General features: G+C 49.7%; 6 non-coding genes across 6 annotated transcripts; all 6 read left to right on the top strand.

Annotated features, from left to right (window-relative positions):
• The first annotated feature begins 2,319 nt into the window (after positions 1-2,319).
• Positions 2,320-2,392, top strand: trnam-cau (transfer RNA methionine (anticodon CAU)). Its single transcript has one exon. It is a non-coding gene; the product is annotated as a tRNA-Met (tRNA).
• A 2,916-nt stretch (positions 2,393-5,308) lies between these two features.
• Positions 5,309-5,381, top strand: trnam-cau (transfer RNA methionine (anticodon CAU)). Its single transcript has one exon. It is a non-coding gene; the product is annotated as a tRNA-Met (tRNA).
• A 2,928-nt stretch (positions 5,382-8,309) lies between these two features.
• On the top strand, positions 8,310-8,382 carry trnam-cau (transfer RNA methionine (anticodon CAU)). The gene has a single exon. It is a non-coding gene; the product is annotated as a tRNA-Met (tRNA).
• A 2,928-nt stretch (positions 8,383-11,310) lies between these two features.
• Positions 11,311-11,383, top strand: trnam-cau (transfer RNA methionine (anticodon CAU)). Its single transcript has one exon. It is a non-coding gene; the product is annotated as a tRNA-Met (tRNA).
• Positions 11,384-14,326: 2,943 nt separating this feature from the next.
• trnam-cau (transfer RNA methionine (anticodon CAU)) lies at positions 14,327-14,399 on the top strand. Its single transcript has one exon. It is a non-coding gene; the product is annotated as a tRNA-Met (tRNA).
• Positions 14,400-17,342: 2,943 nt separating this feature from the next.
• Positions 17,343-17,415, top strand: trnam-cau (transfer RNA methionine (anticodon CAU)). Its single transcript has one exon. It is a non-coding gene; the product is annotated as a tRNA-Met (tRNA).

Genomic DNA, 17,415 nt, shown 5'->3' with positions numbered 1-17,415 from the left:
CTTTTGCTTTCCAGTGAGTGCTGAGGTTTTGCCTGCCATGCTGCTCAAACTGGACGCACCCCTCGAACTGTATCGTTAATGTTCTCAATTGCTGTAAATGTAAAACTGTAATTGACATGACAATTGTGAAACGGAAGGGTTGGGAAGAAACTCATGACAGTATTGAAGGAAACTGATCTCCCTTGCAATGTTTGTATTTTTTGGTGCTGTTTGGAAACTGTTTGGCAATGTAATTTTTACAGATATTTATGAATAAAGTATATTTTGGAAATAAAAAAAAAAACTGGACGCACACCCCAGGTAAGCATCAACTCTTGCTGGAGGACCATCAACTAGCTGAAAGGCGCACTTTGGTCTGCCTGAAACCTGCTGCTCGTTCTTTGTGAGAGCTTCCGGCTCCTGTTTACCCCCCTTACTGATGGTTCTTTAGGATTTTAGAAAGGACAAATTGCACAGGCACAGGGTTGGGCGGAACCGTAAACTTCTTTATTAAGACCCCCCCTAACACCCTGATACAAAGACCTCGAAACGAATGTAAAGAACGCCACACGACACCTTGCTTGCTTAGACCGATTTAAATCCCTCCACCATTTAACCTCGGCTCGGCTCGGCTCGGCTCCCACCCAAACACACAAGTCACCACCACTTTTAAGACGCACCTTTTCCGAAAACCCACAAGCAAAAGCCCACACTTCTGCCCCAAACTCACTCAATTCAAAACCCCAAACCCTCCCAGGATTTCTTTGTCACACTTAAAATTGCTTTCAACTCTCAGCCCCAAATACCCCTCACATTTGGCTGATAACTTACAATCCTCCATGAGGTGAGAATTTGTAGGTCCACGAGCCAGGTTGACTCTTCCTGACCCTCCTTCTTGACTGCAGTGCCAAACTCTTCGATCTTGTCCTTTTCATGATGATCCTTATCGAAATATCATAAACACATCACCTGGAGCCATCCTGCTGGATGGTGAGCGCTTAGCACCTTTTAATCTCTTTCGTCAGTTACCTGCCTGGTCCAGACAGATCCACTTATGTTGATGTTATTTCCATGACCGAGAACAATAAACTCCACCAGGGTGAGGTATTCCAGGCTCCAGAGCTGATATACGTGAAAAGGTTTCTCTCCTGCCTCGACAGGAGTGAATGCTGTGGCCTGGGGCCGGTTAGTTGTAAGAATGGCCTCCCTAATTACTTAATTGTGTTACATGACGGCAGTTATGCTGTGTCACTGTTATGATAATGTCCCAAATTCCAGTCCTTTGACACTATCAGTTCTGTTGTGATGTTGGAATGTTTGAAATTGATCCATCGGAATGCAGCCTGCGTCTGTGTGCTTTGTGTAAGGTTTTGGCTCTCATTCACAGTACTATTGTCCGTGAGGGTTGGGGTTCCTTCCCCATACTCCATAAAGTCCAGTTTTAAAGTCCAGTCGGGGGGCGGGGGGCGGGAGGTGGGGGTGGGGAGGAGGAATTCCGATCCCAATTCTTCCAGTGCAAAGAGTCGTCCACGACTTGAGTTTCGCTCGCTGGCACGTTCCGAGGTCCAGGACTACGTGCTGTGGGATGCAGTAAAGCTTGGGGCAGCCGCTCCAAAGGCTCCATGGAGAAAGACCACTGTGTAAGGGGGTCCTCCCGCCATAGTTTACCGAGTGGCCGGCACCCGTGTAAGACCCCCTCGGGCTGTATGCGCCAACACTATTTTTGCTGCGTTTTGCAAATGTACATTGCATAGAAAAGGGTTGCAAATTTTTATGGAATATTATATATTCTGGGGGAGCAAAGACGAACCCCTGCTGGCCAGCAGATGAAACTGCGGAAGTGAAACAGTCGCGTGCAGGCAGTTTGCAGACAGGAAACGAGGGATCCCGTGCCTTGGCGGCAACACGTTGAGCAGCCATCGACTTGTCAAGTTAAGAGCGCTACCTTCAGCTAATTGCTGCTTACTACACGCTTACTCTAAAAAAGCACATACTCCTTCAAGTGTGAATTTAAGCAGCGGCCAAAGGATGATTTTGCTCTGCTTTCCTCTACAGTCCTGCGCCGCAGCAGCTGAGCTACGGAAGGGAAGTGACAAAAGTGCTGGCTGATGGTTTGCCGCTCAGGCCTTGGCCTAGCCATTGCTGCCGCTGTGCTGTGGGACTGTGAACGGCCAGCTGCTCTCCACAGCCTGGGCCAATGCTGTAATGGATAAGACGTCTGTCTAGGGATGGGAAGCTGATAGCTTTGACTCCTGGCTGGCTGACAGTTTTGTGTCGACTTTGTCCTGCGGCTTGGGAACACTTTGCAACTTGGTCTACTTGGGCGTGCTGCATGGCAGTGCCTTCTTAGCGCAGTAGGCAGCGCGTCAGTCTCATAATCTGAAGGTCCTGAGTTCGATCCTCAGAGAAGGCAGTGTGCCCACTGTGCTTTCTTTTGCCATCACTCACTTGACCTTTCCGCTCTCGTTGCGTGCCAAAATCCAGCCGCTTTGCTTGCTGCAGTGCTGCAAAGCATTTGATAGCCTCCAGCACTGGAGATGGGAGCGCAAGGCAAGACGTTGTCAGCTGGTTGCCACAAGTGCTGAATGCGAAGATTGGAGCCCAGGAAAAAGCAGAATGGAGAATACAGGCATCAATCCCGCTACCTCTCACATGCTAAGCGAGCGCTCTCCCATTTGAGCTAATTCCCCAGCTTGGCTAAGACTGCTGAGCCCAGATTCTTTCACAACAGCCCCATAGCAGCTGTCTCCAAGTTGCTCCTTGAGCTGCAGGGAAATGCGGCTTGGGCTTGGGCTTGGCTCGCTGCCTGAACGCAGTCAGTGCTTTGCTTCAATCAGCAGGTCCCTCCAGCAGCAGCAAGTTAGCAGCGGCAGGACCGGCCAGCTCCAATAACCATGAAAGAAGCCCAGAAGAGCCCCAGCTGGCGCAAGGAAAAGCTGGTGAGCGGAAACTAGCAGCCGCCACGAGTGTGAGGGAGCAGTCGAGAGCCCTGTCTGACTGACACAAGACTTCTTTTGCTTTCCAGTGAGTGCTGAGGTTTTGCCTGCCATGCTGCTCAAACTGGACGCACCCCTCGAACTGTATCGTTAATGTTCTCAATTGCTGTAAATGTAAAACTGTAATTGACATGACAATTGTGAAACGGAAGGGTTGGGAAGAAACTCATGACAGTATTGAAGGAAACTGATCTCCCTTGCAATGTTTGTATTTTTTGGTGCTGTTTGGAAACTGTTTGGCAATGTAATTTTTACAGATATTTATGAATAAAGTATATTTTGGAAATAAAAAAAAAAACTGGACGCACACCCCAGGTAAGCATCAACTCTTGCTGGAGGACCATCAACTAGCTGAAAGGCGCACTTTGGTCTGCCTGAAACCTGCTGCTCGTTCTTTGTGAGAGCTTCCGGCTCCTGTTTACCCCCCTTACTGATGGTTCTTTAGGATTTTAGAAAGGACAAATTGCACAGGCACAGGGTTGGGCGGAACCATAAACTTCTTTATTAAGACCCCCCTAACACCCTGATACAAAGACCTCGAAACGAATGTAAAGGACGCCACACGACACCTTGCTTGCTTAGACCGATTTAAATCCCTCCACCATTTAACCTCGGCTCGGCTCGGCTCGGCTCCCACCCAAACACACAAGTCACCACCACTTTTAAGACGCACCTTTTCCGAAAACCCACAAGCAAAAGCCCACACTTCTGCCCCAAACTCACTCAATTCAAAACCCCAAACCCTCCCAGGATTTCTTTGTCACACTTAAAATTGCTTTCAACTCTCAGCCCCAAATACCCCTCACATTTGGCTGATAACTTACAATCCTCCATGAGGTGAGAATTTGTAGGTCCACGAGCCAGGTTGACTCTTCCTGACCCTCCTTCTTGACTGCAGTGCCAAACTCTTCGATCTTGTCCTTTTCATGATGATCCTTATCGAAATATCATAAACACATCACCTGGAGCCATCCTGCTGGATGGTGAGCGCTTAGCACCTTTTAATCTCTTTCGTCAGTTACCTGCCTGGTCCAGACAGATCCACTTATGTTGATGTTATTTCCATGACCGAGAACAATAAACTCCACCAGGGTGAGGTATTCCAGGCTCCAGAGCTGATATACGTGAAAAGGTTTCTCTCCTGCCTCGACAGGAGTGAATGCTGTGGCCTGGGGCCGGTTAGTTGTAAGAATGGCCTCCCTAATTACTTAATTGTGTTACATGACGGCAGTTATGCTGTGTCACTGTTATGATAATGTCCCAAATTCCAGTCCTTTGACACTATCAGTTCTGTTGTGATGTTGGAATGTTTGAAATTGATCCATCGGAATGCAGCCTGCGTCTGTGTGCTTTGTGTAAGGTTTTGGCTCTCATTCACAGTACTATTGTCCGTGAGGGTTGGGGTTCCTTCCCCATACTCCATAAAGTCCAGTTTTAAAGTCCAGTCGGGGGGCGGGGGGCGGGAGGTGGGGGTGGGGAGGAGGAATTCCGATCCCAATTCTTCCAGTGCAAAGAGTCGTCCACGACTTGAGTTTCGCTCGCTGGCACGTTCCGAGGTCCAGGACTACGTGCTGTGGGATGCAGTAAAGCTTGGGGCAGCCGCTCCAAAGGCTCCATGGAGAAAGACCACTGTGTAAGGGGGTCCTCCCGCCATAGTTTACCGAGTGGCCGGCACCCGTGTAAGACCCCCTCGGGCTGTATGCGCCAACACTATTTTTGCTGCGTTTTGCAAATGTACATTGCATAGAAAAGGGTTGCAAATTTTTATGGAATATTATATATTCTGGGGGAGCAAAGACGAACCCCTGCTGGCCAGCAGATGAAACTGCGGAAGTGAAACAGTCGCGTGCAGGCAGTTTGCAGACAGGAAACGAGGGATCCCGTGCCTTGGCGGCAACACGTTGAGCAGCCATCGACTTGTCAAGTTAAGAGCGCTACCTTCAGCTAATTGCTGCTTACTACACGCTTACTCTAAAAAAGCACATACTCCTTCAAGTGTGAATTTAAGCAGCGGCCTAAGGATGATTTTGCTCTGCTTTCCTCTACAGTCCTGCGCCGCAGCAGCTGAGCTACGGAAGGGAAGTGACAAAAGTGCTTGCTGATGGTTTGCCGCTCAGGCCTTGGCCTAGCCATTGCTGCCGTTGTGCTGTGGGACTGTGAACGGCCAGCTGCTCTCCACAGCCTGGGCCAATGCTGTAATGGATAAGACGTCTGTCTAGGGATGGGAAGCTGATAGCTTTGACTCCTGGCTGGCTGAGAGTTTTGTGTCGACTTTGTCCTGCGGCTTGGGAACACTTTGCAACTTGGTCTACTTGGGCGTGCTGCATGGCAGTGCCTTCTTAGCGCAGTAGGCAGCGCGTCAGTCTCATAATCTGAAGGTCCTGAGTTCGATCCTCAGAGAAGGCAGTGTGCCCACTGTGCTTTCTTTTGCCATCACTCAATTGACCTTTCCGCTCTCGTTGCGTGCCAAAATCCAGCCGCTTTGCTTGCTGCAGTGCTGCAAAGCATTTGACAGCCTCCAGCACTGGAGATGGGAGCGCAAGGCAAGACGTTGTCAGCTGGTTGCCACAAGTGCTGAATGTGAAGATTGGAGCCCAGGAAAAAGCAGAATGGAGAATACAGGCATCGATCCCACTACCTCACACATGCTAAGCAAGCGCTCTCCCATTTGAGCTAATTCCCCAGCTTGGCTAAGACTGCTGAGCCCAGATTCTTTCACAACAGCCCCATAGCAGCTGTCTCCAAGTTGCTCCTTGAGCTGCAGGGAAATGCGGCTTGGGCTTGGGCTTGGGCTTGGGCTTGGCTCACTGCCTGAACGCAGTCAGTGCTTTGCTTCAATCAGCAGGTCCCTCCAGCAGCAGCAAGTTAGCAGCGGCAGGACCGGCCAGCTCCAATAACCATGAAAGAAGCCCAGAAGAGCCCCAGCTGGCGCAAGGAAAAGCTGGTGAGCGGAAACTAGCAGCCGCCACGAGTGTGAGGGAGCAGTCGAGAGCCCTGTCTGACTGACACAAGACTTCTTTTGCTTTCCAGTGAGTGCTGAGGTTTTGCCTGCCATGCTGCTCAAACTGGACGCACCCCTCGAACTGTATCGTTAATGTTCTCAATTGCTGTAAATGTAAAACTGTAATTGACATGACAATTGTGAAACGGAAGGGTTGGGAAGAAACTCATGACAGTATTGAAGGAAACTGATCTCCCTTGCAATGTTTGTATTTTTTGGTGCTGTTTGGAAACTGTTTGGCAATGTAATTTTTACAGATATTTATGAATAAAGTATATTTTGGAAATAAAAAAAAAAACTGGACGCACACCCCAGGTAAGCATCAACTCTTGCTGGAGGACCATCAACTAGCTGAAAGGCGCACTTTGGTCTGCCTGAAACCTGCTGCTCGTTCTTTGTGAGAGCTTCCGGCTCCTGTTTACCCCCCTTACTGATGGTTCTTTAGGATTTTAGAAAGGACAAATTGCACAGGCACAGGGTTGGGCGGAACCGTAAACTTCTTTATTAAGACCCCCCTAACACCCTGATACAAAGACCTCGAAACGAATGTAAAGAACGCCACACGACACCTTGCTTGCTTAGACCGATTTAAATCCCTCCACCATTTAACCTCGGCTCGGCTCGGCTCGGCTCCCACCCAAACACACAAGTCACCACCACTTTTAAGACGCACCTTTTCCGAAAACCCACAAGCAAAAGCCCACACTTCTGCCCCAAACTCACTCAATTCAAAACCCCAAACCCTCCCAGGATTTCTTTGTCACACTTAAAATTGCTTTCAACTCTCAGCCCCAAATACCCCTCACATTTGGCTGATAACTTACAATCCTCCATGAGGTGAGAATTTGTAGGTCCACGAGCCAGGTTGACTCTTCCTGACCCTCCTTCTTGACTGCAGTGCCAAACTCTTCGATCTTGTCCTTTTCATGATGATCCTTATCGAAATATCATAAACACATCACCTGGAGCCATCCTGCTGGATGGTGAGCGCTGAGCACCTTTTAATCTCTTTCGTCAGTTACCTGCCTGGTCCAGACAGATCCACTTATGTTGATGTTATTTCCATGACCGAGAACAATAAACTCCACCAGGGTGAGGTATTCCAGGCTCCAGAGCTGATATACGTGAAAAGGTTTCTCTCCTGCCTCGACAGGAGTGAATGCTGTGGCCTGGGGCCGGTTAGTTGTAAGAATGGCCTCCCTAATTACTTAATTGTGTTACATGACGGCAGTTATGCTGTGTCACTGTTATGATAATGTCCCAAATTCCAGTCCTTTGACACTATCAGTTCTGTTGTGATGTTGGAATGTTTGAAATTGATCCATCGGAATGCAGCCTGCGTCTGTGTGCTTTGTGTAAGGTTTTGGCTCTCATTCACAGTACTATTGTCCGTGAGGGTTGGGGTTCCTTCCCCATACTCCATAAAGTCCAGTTTTAAAGTCCAGTCGGGGGGCGGGGGGCGGGAGGTGGGGGTGGGGAGGAGGAATTCCGATCCCAATTCTTCCAGTGCAAAGAGTCGTCCACGACTTGAGTTTCGCTCGCTGGCACGTTCCGAGGTCCAGGACTACGTGCTGTGGGATGCAGTAAAGCTTGGGGCAGCCGCTCCAAAGGCTCCATGGAGAAAGACCACTGTGTAAGGGGGTCCTCCCGCCATAGTTTACCGAGTGGCCGGCACCCGTGTAAGACCCCCTCGGGCTGTATGCGCCAACACTATTTTTGCTGCGTTTTGCAAATGTACATTGCATAGAAAAGGGTTGCAAATTTTTATGGAATATTATATATTCTGGGGGAGCAAAGACGAACCCCTGCTGGCCAGCAGATGAAACTGCGGAAGTGAAACAGTCGCGTGCAGGCAGTTTGCAGACAGGAAACGAGGGATCCCGTGCCTTGGCGGCAACACGTTGAGCAGCCATCGACTTGTCAAGTTAAGAGCGCTACCTTCAGCTAATTGCTGCTTACTACACGCTTACTCTAAAAAAGCACATACTCCTTCAAGTGTGAATTTAAGCAGCGGCCTAAGGATGATTTTGCTCTGCTTTCCTCTACAGTCCTGCGCCGCAGCAGCTGAGCTACGGAAGGGAAGTGACAAAAGTGCTTGCTGATGGTTTGCCGCTCAGGCCTTGGCCTAGCCATTGCTGCCGTTGTGCTGTGGGACTGTGAACGGCCAGCTGCTCTCCACAGCCTGGGCCAATGCTGTAATGGATAAGACGTCTGTCTAGGGATGGGAAGCTGATAGCTTTGACTCCTGGCTGGCTGAGAGTTTTGTGTCGACTTTGTCCTGCGGCTTGGGAACACTTTGCAACTTGGTCTACTTGGGCGTGCTGCATGGCAGTGCCTTCTTAGCGCAGTAGGCAGCGCGTCAGTCTCATAATCTGAAGGTCCTGAGTTCGATCCTCAGAGAAGGCAGTGTGCCCACTGTGCTTTCTTTTGCCATCACTCACTTGACCTTTCCGCTCTCGTTGCGTGCCAAAATCCAGCCGCTTTGCTTGCTGCAGTGCTGCAAAGCATTTGACAGCCTCCAGCACTGGAGATGGGAGCGCAAGGCAAGACGTTGTCAGCTGCTTGCCACAAGTGCTGAATGTGAAGATTGGAGCCCAGGAAAAAGCAGAATGGAGAATGCAGGCATCGATCCCACTACCTCTCACATGCTAAGCAAGCACTCTACCATTTGAGCTAATTCCCCAGCTTGGCTAAGACTGCTGAGCCCAGATTCTTTCACAACAGCCCCATAGCAGCTGTCTCCAAGTTGCTCCTTGAGCTGCAGGGAAATGCGGCTTGGGCTTGGGCTTGGGCTTGGGCTTGGCTCACTGCCTGAACGCAGTCAGTGCTTTGCTTCAATCAGCAGGTCCCTCCAGCAGCAGCAAGTTAGCAGCGGCAGGACCGGCCAGCTCCAATAACCATGAAAGAAGCCCAGAAGAGCCCCAGCTGGCGCAAGGAAAAGCTGGTGAGCGGAAACTAGCAGCCGCCACGAGTGTGAGGGAGCAGTCGAGAGCCCTGTCTGACTGACACAAGACTTCTTTTGCTTTCCAGTGAGTGCTGAGGTTTTGCCTGCCATGCTGCTCAAACTGGACGCACCCCTCGAACTGTATCGTTAATGTTCTCAATTGCTGTAAATGTAAAACTGTAATTGACATGACAATTGTGAAACGGAAGGGTTGGGAAGAAACTCATGACAGTATTGAAGGAAACTGATCTCCCTTGCAATGTTTGTATTTTTTGGTGCTGTTTGGAAACTGTTTGGCAATGTAATTTTTACAGATATTTATGAATAAAGTATATTTTGGAAATAAAAAAAAAAACTGGACGCACACCCCAGGTAAGCATCAACTCTTGCTGGAGGACCATCAACTAGCTGAAAGGCGCACTTTGGTCTGCCTGAAACCTGCTGCTCGTTCTTTGTGAGAGCTTCCGGCTCCTGTTTACCCCCCTTACTGATGGTTCTTTAGGATTTTAGAAAGGACAAATTGCACAGGCACAGGGTTGGGCGGAACCGTAAACTTCTTTATTAAGACCCCCCTAACACCCTGATACAAAGACCTCGAAACGAATGTAAAGAACGCCACACGACACCTTGCTTGCTTAGACCGATTTAAATCCCTCCACCATTTAACCTCGGCTCGGCTTGGCTCGGCTCCCACCCAAACACACAAGTCACCACCACTTTTAAGACGCACCTTTTCCGAAAACCCACAAGCAAAAGCCCACACTTCTGCCCCAAACTCACTCAATTCAAAACCCCAAACCCTCCCAGGATTTCTTTGTCACACTTAAAATTGCTTTCAACTCTCAGCCCCAAATACCCCTCACATTTGGCTGATAACTTACAATCCTCCATGAGGTGAGAATTTGTAGGTCCACGAGCCAGGTTGACTCTTCCTGACCCTCCTTCTTGACTGCAGTGCCAAACTCTTCGATCTTGTCCTTTTCATGATGATCCTTATCGAAATATCATAAACACATCACCTGGAGCCATCCTGCTGGATGGTGAGCGCTTAGCACCTTTTAATCTCTTTCGTCAGTTACCTGCCTGGTCCAGACAGATCCACTTATGTTGATGTTATTTCCATGACCGAGAACAATAAACTCCACCAGGGTGAGGTATTCCAGGCTCCAGAGCTGATATACGTGAAAAGGTTTCTCTCCTGCCTCGACAGGAGTGAATGCTGTGGCCTGGGGCCGGTTAGTTGTAAGAATGGCCTCCCTAATTACTTAATTGTGTTACATGACGGCAGTTATGCTGTGTCACTGTTATGATAATGTCCCAAATTCCAGTCCTTTGACACTATCAGTTCTGTTGTGATGTTGGAATGTTTGAAATTGATCCATCGGAATGCAGCCTGCGTCTGTGTGCTTTGTGTAAGGTTTTGGCTCTCATTCACAGTACTATTGTCCGTGAGGGTTGGGGTTCCTTCCCCATACTCCATAAAGTCCAGTTTTAAAGTCCAGTCGGGGGGCGGGGGGCGGGAGGTGGGGGTGGGGAGGAGGAATTCCGATCCCAATTCTTCCAGTGCAAAGAGTCGTCCACGACTTGAGTTTCGCTCGCTGGCACGTTCCGAGGTCCAGGACTACGTGCTGTGGGATGCAGTAAAGCTTGGGGCAGCCGCTCCAAAGGCTCCATGGAGAAAGACCACTGTGTAAGGGGGTCCTCCCGCCATAGTTTACCGAGTGGCCGGCACCCGTGTAAGACCCCCTCGGGCTGTATGCGCCAACACTATTTTTGCTGCGTTTTGCAAATGTACATTGCATAGAAAAGGGTTGCAAATTTTTATGGAATATTATATATTCTGGGGGAGCAAAGACGAACCCCTGCTGGCCAGCAGATGAAACTGCGGAAGTGAAACAGTCGCGTGCAGGCAGTTTGCAGACAGGAAACGAGGGATCCCGTGCCTTGGCGGCAACACGTTGAGCAGCCATCGACTTGTCAAGTTAAGAGCGCTACCTTCAGCTAATTGCTGCTTACTACACGCTTACTCTAAAAAAGCACATACTCCTTCAAGTGTGAATTTAAGCAGCGGCCAAAGGATGATTTTGCTCTGCTTTCCTCTACAGTCCTGCGCCGCAGCAGCTGAGCTACGGAAGGGAAGTGACAAAAGTGCTGGCTGATGGTTTGCCGCTCAGGCCTTGGCCTAGCCATTGCTGCCGCTGTGCTGTGGGACTGTGAACGGCCAGCTGCTCTCCACAGCCTGGGCCAATGCTGTAATGGATAAGACGTCTGTCTGGGGATGGGAAGCTGATAGCTTTGACTCCTGGCTGGCTGAGAGTTTTGTGTCGACTTTGTCCTGCGGCTTGGGAACACTTTGCAACTTGGTCTACTTGGGCGTGTTGAATGGCAGTGCCTTCTTAGCGCAGTAGGCAGCGCGTCAGTCTCATAATCTGAAGGTCCTGAGTTCGATCCTCAGAGAAGGCAGTGTGCCCACTGTGCTTTCTTTTGCCATCACTCACTTGACCTTTCCGCTCTCGTTGCGTGCCAAAATCCAGCCGCTTTGCTTGCTGCAGTGCTGCAAAGCATTTGACAGCCTCCAGCACTGGAGATGGGAGCGCAAGGCAAGACGTTGTCAGCTGCTTGCCACAAGTGCTGAATGTGAAGATTGGAGCCCAGGAAAAAGCAGAATGGAGAATGCAGGCATCGATCCCGCTACCTCTCACATGCTAAGCAAGCGCTCTACCATTTGAGCTAATTCCCCAGCTTGGCTAAGACTGCTGAGCCCAAGACTGCTGAGCCCAGATTCTTTCACAACAGCCCCATAGCAGCTGTCTCCAAGTTGCTCCTTGAGCTGCAGGGAAATGCGGCTTGGGCTTGGGCTTGGGCTTGGGCTTGGCTCACTGCCTGAACGCAGTCAGTGCTTTGCTTCAATCAGCAGGTCCCTCCAGCAGCAGCAAGTTAGCAGCGGCAGGACCGGCCAGCTCCAATAACCATGAAAGAAGCCCAGAAGAGCCCCAGCTGGCGCAAGGAAAAGCTGGTGAGCGGAAACTAGCAGCCGCCACGAGTGTGAGGGAGCAGTCGAGAGCCCTGTCTGACTGACACAAGACTTCTTTTGCTTTCCAGTGAGTGCTGAGGTTTTGCCTGCCATGCTGCTCAAACTGGACGCACCCCTCGAACTGTATCGTTAATGTTCTCAATTGCTGTAAATGTAAAACTGTAATTGACATGACAATTGTGAAACGGAAGGGTTGGGAAGAAACTCATGACAGTATTGAAGGAAACTGATCTCCCTTGCAATGTTTGTATTTTTTGGTGCTGTTTGGAAACTGTTTGGCAATGTAATTTTTACAGATATTTATGAATAAAGTATATTTTGGAAATAAAAAAAAAAACTGGACGCACACCCCAGGTAAGCATCAACTCTTGCTGGAGGACCATCAACTAGCTGAAAGGCGCACTTTGGTCTGCCTGAAACCTGCTGCTCGTTCTTTGTGAGAGCTTCCGGCTCCTGTTTACCCCCCTTACTGATGGTTCTTTAGGATTTTAGAAAGGACAAATTGCACAGGCACAGGGTTGGGCGGAACCATAAACTTCTTTATTAAGACCCCCCTAACACCCTGATACAAAGACCTCGAAACGTATGTAAAGGACGCCACACGACACCTTGCTTGCTTAGACCGATTTAAATCCCTCCACCATTTAACCTCGGCTCGGCTCGGCTCGGCTCCCACCCAAACACACAAGTCACCACCACTTTTAAGACGCACCTTTTCCGAAAACCCACAAGCAAAAGCCCACACTTCTGCCCCAAACTCACTCAATTCAAAACCCCAAACCCTCCCAGGATTTCTTTGTCACACTTAAAATTGCTTTCAACTCTCAGCCCCAAATACCCCTCACATTTGGCTGATAACTTACAATCCTCCATGAGGTGAGAATTTGTAGGTCCACGAGCCAGGTTGACTCTTCCTGACCCTCCTTCTTGACTGCAGTGCCAAACTCTTCGATCTTGTCCTTTTCATGATGATCCTTATCGAAATATCATAAACACATCACCTGGAGCCATCCTGCTGGATGGTGAGCGCTTAGCACCTTTTAATCTCTTTCGTCAGTTACCTGCCTGGTCCAGACAGATCCACTTATGTTGATGTTATTTCCATGACCGAGAACAATAAACTCCACCAGGGTGAGGTATTCCAGGCTCCAGAGCTGATATACGTGAAAAGGTTTCTCTCCTGCCTCGACAGGAGTGAATGCTGTGGCCTGGGGCCGGTTAGTTGTAAGAATGGCCTCCCTAATTACTTAATTGTGTTACATGACGGCAGTTATGCTGTGTCACTGTTATGATAATGTCCCAAATTCCAGTCCTTTGACACTATCAGTTCTGTTGTGATGTTGGAATGTTTGAAATTGATCCATCGGAATGCAGCCTGCGTCTGTGTGCTTTGTGTAAGGTTTTGGCTCTCATTCACAGTACTATTGTCCGTGAGGGTTGGGGTTCCTTCCCCATACTCCATAAAGTCCAGTTTTAAAGTCCAGTCGGGGGGCGGGGGGCGGGAGGTGGGGGTGGGGAGGAGGAATTCCGATCCCAATTCTTCCAGTGCAAAGAGTCGTCCACGACTTGAGTTTCGCTCGCTGGCACGTTCCGAGGTCCAGGACTACGTGCTGTGGGATGCAGTAAAGCTTGGGGCAGCCGCTCCAAAGGCTCCATGGAGAAAGACCACTGTGTAAGGGGGTCCTCCCGCCATAGTTTACCGAGTGGCCGGCACCCGTGTAAGACCCCCTCGGGCTGTATGCGCCAACACTATTTTTGCTGCGTTTTGCAAATGTACATTGCATAGAAAAGGGTTGCAAATTTTTATGGAATATTATATATTCTGGGGGAGCAAAGACGAACCCCTGCTGGCCAGCAGATGAAACTGCGGAAGTGAAACAGTCGCGTGCAGGCAGTTTGCAGACAGGAAACGAGGGATCCCGTGCCTTGGCGGCAACACGTTGAGCAGCCATCGACTTGTCAAGTTAAGAGCGCTACCTTCAGCTAATTGCTGCTTACTACACGCTTACTCTAAAAAAGCACATACTCCTTCAAGTGTGAATTTAAGCAGCGGCCAAAGGATGATTTTGCTCTGCTTTCCTCTACAGTCCTGCGCCGCAGCAGCTGAGCTACGGAAGGGAAGTGACAAAAGTGCTGGCTGATGGTTTGCCGCTCAGGCCTTGGCCTAGCCATTGCTGCCGCTGTGCTGTGGGACTGTGAACGGCCAGCTGCTCTCCACAGCCTGGGCCAATGCTGTAATGGATAAGACGTCTGTCTGGGGATGGGAAGCTGATAGCTTTGACTCCTGGCTGGCTGAGAGTTTTGTGTCGACTTTGTCCTGCGGCTTGGGAACACTTTGCAACTTGGTCTACTTGGGCGTGCTGAATGGCAGTGCCTTCTTAGCGCAGTAGGCAGCGCGTCAGTCTCATAATCTGAAGGTCCTGAGTTCGATCCTCAGAGAAGGCAGTGTGCCCACTGTGCTTTCTTTTGCCATCACTCACTTGACCTTTCCGCTCTCGTTGCGTGCCAAAATCCAGCCGCTTTGCTTGCTGCAGTGCTGCAAAGCATTTGACAGCCTCCAGCACTGGAGATGGGAGCGCAAGGCAAGACGTTGTCAGCTGCTTGCCACAAGTGCTGAATGTGAAGATTGGAGCCCAGGAAAAAGCAGAATGGAGAATGCAGGCATCGATCCCGCTACCTCTAACATGCTAAGCAAGCGCTCTACCATTTGAGCTAATTCCCCAGCTTGGCTAAGACTGCTGAGCTCAAGACTGCTGAGCCCAGATTCTTTCACAACAGCCCCATAGCAGCTGTCTCCAAGTTGCTCCTTGAGCTGCAGGGAAATGCGGCTTGGGCTTGGGCTTGGGCTTGGGCTTGGCTCACTGCCTGAACGCAGTCAGTGCTTTGCTTCAATCAGCAGGTCCCTCCAGCAGCAGCAAGTTAGCAGCGGCAGGACCGGCCAGCTCCAATAACCATGAAAGAAGCCCAGAAGAGCCCCAGCTGGCGCAAGGAAAAGCTGGTGAGCGGAAACTAGCAGCCGCCACGAGTGTGAGGGAGCAGTCGAGAGCCCTGTCTGACTGACACAAGACTTCTTTTGCTTTCCAGTGAGTGCTGAGGTTTTGCCTGCCATGCTGCTCAAACTGGACGCACCCCTCGAACTGTATCGTTAATGTTCTCAATTGCTGTAAATGTAAAACTGTAATTGACATGACAATTGTGAAACGGAAGGGTTGGGAAGAAACTCATGACAGTATTGAAGGAAACTGATCTCCCTTGCAATGTTTGTATTTTTTGGTGCTGTTTGGAAACTGTTTGGCAATGTAATTTTTACAGATATTTATGAATAAAGTATATTTTGGAAATAAAAAAAAAAACTGGACGCACACCCCAGGTAAGCATCAACTCTTGCTGGAGGACCATCAACTAGCTGAAAGGCGCACTTTGGTCTGCCTGAAACCTGCTGCTCGTTCTTTGTGAGAGCTTCCGGCTCCTGTTTACCCCCCTTACTGATGGTTCTTTAGGATTTTAGAAAGGACAAATTGCACAGGCACAGGGTTGGGCGGAACCATAAACTTCTTTATTAAGACCCCCCTAACACCCTGATACAAAGACCTCGAAACGAATGTAAAGGACGCCACACGACACCTTGCTTGCTTAGACCGATTTAAATCCCTCCACCATTTAACCTCGGCTCGGCTCGGCTCGGCTCCCACCCAAACACACAAGTCACCACCACTTTTAAGACGCACCTTTTCCGAAAACCCACAAGCAAAAGCCCACACTTCTGCCCCAAACTCACTCAATTCAAAACCCCAAACCCTCCCAGGATTTCTTTGTCACACTTAAAATTGCTTTCAACTCTCAGCCCCAAATACCCCTCACATTTGGCTGATAACTTACAATCCTCCATGAGGTGAGAATTTGTAGGTCCACGAGCCAGGTTGACTCTTCCTGACCCTCCTTCTTGACTGCAGTGCCAAACTCTTCGATCTTGTCCTTTTCATGATGATCCTTATCGAAATATCATAAACACATCACCTGGAGCCATCCTGCTGGATGGTGAGCGCTTAGCACCTTTTAATCTCTTTCGTCAGTTACCTGCCTGGTCCAGACAGATCCACTTATGTTGATGTTATTTCCATGACCGAGAACAATAAACTCCACCAGGGTGAGGTATTCCAGGCTCCAGAGCTGATATACGTGAAAAGGTTTCTCTCCTGCCTCGACAGGAGTGAATGCTGTGGCCTGGGGCCGGTTAGTTGTAAGAATGGCCTCCCTAATTACTTAATTGTGTTACATGACGGCAGTTATGCTGTGTCACTGTTATGATAATGTCCCAAATTCCAGTCCTTTGACACTATCAGTTCTGTTGTGATGTTGGAATGTTTGAAATTGATCCATCGGAATGCAGCCTGCGTCTGTGTGCTTTGTGTAAGGTTTTGGCTCTCATTCACAGTACTATTGTCCGTGAGGGTTGGGGTTCCTTCCCCATACTCCATAAAGTCCAGTTTTAAAGTCCAGTCGGGGGGCGGGGGGCGGGAGGTGGGGGTGGGGAGGAGGAATTCCGATCCCAATTCTTCCAGTGCAAAGAGTCGTCCACGACTTGAGTTTCGCTCGCTGGCACGTTCCGAGGTCCAGGACTACGTGCTGTGGGATGCAGTAAAGCTTGGGGCAGCCGCTCCAAAGGCTCCATGGAGAAAGACCACTGTGTAAGGGGGTCCTCCCGCCATAGTTTACCGAGTGGCCGGCACCCGTGTAAGACCCCCTCGGGCTGTATGCGCCAACACTATTTTTGCTGCGTTTTGCAAATGTACATTGCATAGAAAAGGGTTGCAAATTTTTATGGAATATTATATATTCTGGGGGAGCAAAGACGAACCCCTGCTGGCCAGCAGATGAAACTGCGGAAGTGAAACAGTCGCGTGCAGGCAGTTTGCAGACAGGAAACGAGGGATCCCGTGCCTTGGCGGCAACACGTTGAGCAGCCATCGACTTGTCAAGTTAAGAGCGCTACCTTCAGCTAATTGCTGCTTACTACACGCTTACTCTAAAAAAGCACATACTCCTTCAAGTGTGAATTTAAGCAGCGGCCAAAGGATGATTTTGCTCTGCTTTCCTCTACAGTCCTGCGCCGCAGCAGCTGAGCTACGGAAGGGAAGTGACAAAAGTGCTGGCTGATGGTTTGCCGCTCAGGCCTTGGCCTAGCCATTGCTGCCGCTGTGCTGTGGGACTGTGAACGGCCAGCTGCTCTCCACAGCCTGGGCCAATGCTGTAATGGATAAGACGTCTGTCTAGGGATGGGAAGCTGATAGCTTTGACTCCTGGCTGGCTGAGAGTTTTGTGTCGACTTTGTCCTGCGACTTGGGAACACTTTGCAACTTGGTCTACTTGGGCGTGCTGAATGGCAGTGCCTTCTTAGCGCAGTAGGCAGCGCGTCAGTCTCATAATCTGAAGGTCCTGAGTTCGATCCTCAGAGAAGGCA

This window comes from Heterodontus francisci, chromosome 5 (assembly GCF_036365525.1).
Source record: "Heterodontus francisci isolate sHetFra1 chromosome 5, sHetFra1.hap1, whole genome shotgun sequence".
In the NCBI taxonomy this organism is placed as follows: domain Eukaryota; kingdom Metazoa; phylum Chordata; class Chondrichthyes; order Heterodontiformes; family Heterodontidae; genus Heterodontus; species Heterodontus francisci.
This window is presented reverse-complemented; position numbering and strand designations above follow the sequence as displayed.